This window comes from Eschrichtius robustus, chromosome X (genome assembly GCF_028021215.1).
Source record: "Eschrichtius robustus isolate mEscRob2 chromosome X, mEscRob2.pri, whole genome shotgun sequence".
NCBI classification, from domain to species: Eukaryota; Metazoa; Chordata; class Mammalia; order Artiodactyla; family Eschrichtiidae; genus Eschrichtius; species Eschrichtius robustus.
Genome location: NC_090845.1, coordinates 26211286 through 26216363, shown reverse-complemented (window position 1 = coordinate 26216363; position 5078 = coordinate 26211286).

The following is a 5078-nucleotide window of genomic DNA, read 5'->3' as shown; positions in this document are numbered from 1 at the left end:
GGTTTGGATTTCAACATATGAATTTTGAGGGGGACACAAACATTCAATCCATTATATTCTCTTTTATGAAGTCCTTGTTTATATATTTTATCTAAATTTCAATTTGCAATGTCAAGCCTTTCCTTGCTGATTTGTAGAAGTTCTTTATATGTCTGAATATGACTCCTGTATTGGATTGACATATTGCAAATATCTACTCCCATTCTGTAGCTTTGTTTATTTCTGAGCCAATATTATACTTCTAATCACTGAAGCTTTAATAATAAATCTTCGTCTGGTAGTGTAAGATATTTAACACTGCTCTTCTTCAAGCTAGCCATGACTCTTCTTGGCTCTTTATATTTTCATACACATTTTAAAAACCAGCTTGTTAATTTCTACACACAAAATCTAGCTGGTATGGGAACTGCATTAAATTTATTGTGTTTTTTGGGGGTGGGGGGAGAATTGGTATCTTAGCAATAGCGTGTCATCCAATCCAAGAACATTGTATGTAACATCCTTTTCTCTATGTCTTGCCTGGGTATTTGGGCAGCTTGGAATTTGGCAAATGCCTAAAATGCACACATTATGCAGAGCTCAGTTCTCAACAGTTTCCTCCTCTCCAGCATCTTATACTCTCAGGTTCTGACTTTCTGCCAGTCCTGAGCTCCAATTATTTTCAATGAGACTGCCACAAGCTCTAAGTTCCTACTTCTATTTAGTCTCAAAGCCTACACTGAGAGTCTTTAACTTCTCCAGGGGGAAAGGAGTGGGGAATGCAGGACTCACCTAAACACACTTTCCTTCTTTTCAAGATCACTGTCCTTCAATTATTGGCCACTATTATTGTTCTCTCATGTCATATCATTGTGTGTATGACTATATTTTATCTAAGTACCAGTTACTTTGTCATAGCTGGAAAAAAGTTTTGATATTTAGCTTTACATTTTTTTCTATTGTGGTCTCTACAACCTTTATTATTGCCTAATATCATTCTTCAATACAGCTTTGTTAACACCAATAATTGAGTACCAGCCTTGTTTTTGAAATGTCTTGAAAAATGACGTAAAGAATGAACCATGAATTAAGGATTTTTAAAAAAAGCTAGGAAGCACTACAGAAGCATGAAAAGTCATTGATGCCAAAACCAAAGTCAATCAGAGGTGTTTTGGATAAGAGGTGACAAAACCCAGTAGGAAATGTAACCACTTCCTTCCAAACTAAAGTTTTTTTCAGAAATAATTAAATGCTATGCAGTCACACAAGATATGGACTTGAGCAATTAGAGACCTTTGCTTTGAATTAGATCCTCTCTAGAGTAAAGGTCAGTGAATAATTTTCTCTTATATGGATAGCAGGCTGGTTTTAAATTTTCCTTACTCTATTTCTTCTGAATTCCTGATGATAGGATTATATGATCATTATAATATACAGTGTCACTTCTTATCTCCTGAATGACCAAAAATTAATATTAAATTTAATTAAATTACTCTTTTTTACCAGAAACTTTTGACTGATCCACATTCCTGGTGCTCCTTGGTATCTGGTGTCCATTTAAATCTGGGTCTCTAGAAGTCAAGGATTATTTCTTATAGGATCTGAGAACTACTTATGGAGGCCTGTGGTAAATAAATAAATGCCACACCACCTTCTTGTGTTGGGTATTTTCTGTGACATACTTTACAATCATTATTTCAGTTAATATTCATAAAATAGAAACTTGATGTAGCATTATCTCCATTTCACTGGTGAAGAAACTGAGTTTCAGTGAAGCAGTTATCCTCAAAAAGCTCTGTCTGACGTTAGAATTTTCCAGTACATAAAATCTGATTGACTTCTCTCCAATTATATCTGTGATTTAGGCTAAGGACCCAGTCATCTTCAAGCCCTTACCTAAAGAAGGTAATGGAGGATGCATCCCTATTTTATACCAAATTATTTTCTTCCTGAAACTTCCATGTATAGATTATTTTAGGGAGAAATGATTTAAATGCTTTAAAAACTACATGTGCTCTAAAATAGATTTAGGCAATTTGACAGGATGAAACTGTTAGAAACTAATTATTATTAATTTTTATTTGTATTCTGTCTGAATAACAAACATCAGGTTTATTCGCACAAACAACTGAATCGTCCATTGTAATAAATTTACTTAGGAGAAAATAAAAGTGGGAGAGATCGCAATTTTACAAAGAGTGGATTATATTAACATAATGGTCTATTACTCTCTATTGAGAATTGGCAGCTATAGTTCCATATAGCTTCAATATTGCCAATAACCTGGTGTGTGACAGTATAAATCATTTGAACTCTATCTGCCTCAGCTTATCAACTAAAAATTTAGAGGTTTGGTCAAGATTATCTCTAAGGTCACTTAGAGTTTAAAAAATTATCTAGAGTTTTATGTATTTATATTTGCATATATCAGTGTGATATACAAACAGCAACGCCCTGTGTATGTGTGTGTGTATTCAATTTTACCCCCAATAAAGAATTCCACAAGTAATGCAATCTAAGTACAAGATTTAATTCCTCATTGTCTGTAGGAATGCTGCATAAATAAGGAGCTCAACTACAGCATGGGAAGACACATTAAGTCTTCAAAAAGTAGGTATTAGCTAATGTTTTTAGAGTAGCAGAAATGTAGTTTTACAACACAGAACATAGATAAGACTTGGTCTAGAGATCTTATGACCTAAATGCTTAATACAAAACACTCCTAATCCAGCCAGGCAATTTCAGATGTCTTATAATCAAAACTAAGAAACATTAGATATTTTAATAGCCTTATGAATTTAATAGCCTTAGGAACGTCTATAATTACCCGTGTTAGCAGCCAAGAGGCCTCTCAGCCAGAGGCACTCAGCCTTTAATAGGCAGCAAGGCACTTTGAATAGGGCTGAAAACACTTTTAAACCTTTTGGGGTTATTAGGGATAATTAAAAGTGGTTGAAAGTATATAATATCATTTATCAAAGCACTAAAAGCTGTGCCATAAGAAATATATCACAACATTAGCAAATGCAATTCATATAACTTCATTCATTGGATAAGATATAATCAAATAAAATAATCTAAGAAACCTAAGTAAATATATAATTTTTGTATTTTATTACATATATAATTTAGGTTATATTAGATAAAACCTAAATAAAACATAGGTAGATAAAGTATAAACATGTGGTCATATATATTTAAACAATATATATATATATATTTAAGCAATATATATATATATATTTAAGCAATATATAAATGTATGTACAAATATATAAATTATATATTTATATGTAAATTATACAATATGAATATATATTTTATATATCTAAATATATCTAATATATATTTTATATATGTATAATATGTAAAATTATATATATACATACACACACATATACATATAAATAATACCTAATGCTAATTGCCCAAAGTTACAAAGCTAGTTGACCTCCAGGAACACTGTCTTAACCAGCAATGTCTCATAATATTGTCACTGTCGTGCCATATATATATACACACACACACACACACACACACACACACACACACACACAGATAGTCATTTTACCTGAGTAACTTCCAGCTGAAGAGCTAAAAAAAGCTTCTACAAATTTTACCCCCAGTCATGGCAGCATATTCTGGAAAGTAGAACCACTATTTCACTTTGACCTAGATTGACAAGGAAAGCCTGCCTTGCATTGAGTCACTGTCATTATTTGTGGTGACTTTAGTGCTTCTCATTGTCTTACTCAGGGGAAAATTATTATTTACAAAATAATTTTTTAAAAAAACTTGAATACTACAGGATTAAGTTGCCTGACATAACCTATAGTTTCAAGGTAACCACAAGTGTGGCTTCAATATATTAAGCATTAACTTACAGTTGGTTCCAATTTGCAAAAAGTTAAAAATAAAAAGGATTCTAAGGTTGTCTGCAACTACATTTTTTTAAAGATTTTCATGATTTTCCTATCATAATTTATTCCAGACTTAGAGTCCTCTTTTTTTTTTTTTATAAATCTATTTTTATTTATTTATTTTTGGCTGTGTTGGGTCTTCGTTGCTGTGTACGGGCTTTCTCTTGTTGCGGCGAGCATGGGCTTCTCATTGTGGTGGTTTCTCTTGTTGCAGAGCATGGGCTCTAGGCGTGCAGGCTTCAGTAGTTGTGGCACACGGGCTCAGTAGTGTGGCTCGCGAGCTCTAGAGCACAGGCTCAGTAGTTGTGGCACACGGGCTTGGTTGCTCCACGGCATGTGGGATCTTCCCGGACCAGGGCTCGAACCCGTGTCCCCTGCATTGGTAGGCAGATTATTAACCACTGCACCACCAGGGAAGTCCCTGCCACCACATTTAACATACACATTTATATTAAAAGGAATTACTAAATAATAATTACTAAATAACTTAAAACTGATATGAAAAACAGTTGCATGGTGATGAACAGCTCCAGCATTAGTCAACCAAAACAGGGTTGATGTACCTTTTCCTTTCACTGTATCATCAACAAAATATTTATTTGGTCTTCTTCCTCATGGCTTTATAGAGCTATAAAAACTTCAGAAAGCGAAACATACAACTGAACGGGACTAAATTCCTTATAAAGTACTTGAGTATTTAAATAGCTGTCTCAGCTCTCAGCTCACAAAAAAAGTACACGCCATTATAATTTGATTTACAGTTTAAAACTCAAATTTTACATACCTAACCAAATGATAAGATTGATCAATGGTTAATCCTTAGAGTGCCAGCATCTTTCTAAACCCTCACAGGTTTAAGTAGCAATTTTCCTTTCACTACATCCCCAAAGTCAGTATTTCTACATATCCAGTGCCCTATATCACACACTAAGCCTGCTCTTAATCAGAAATTAGCAGGCCAATTGTGTATGAGTAGAAGTTACCTAAATAGGGCCTTTTAAGGGGCAGAGGAAATGGCCTGCTCCTCACAACCAAACTTCTAGAGATACTTTTTTCATTGTTGCCTCGCAGCCCTGAATTTCACCAAGAGTTTCATGTTTTCATATGCAAATATTTAGAAGGATTAAATAAACTGTTCCCACCTTAAAGTCAACGTGTGAGATCTACAGCTCTGAGGAA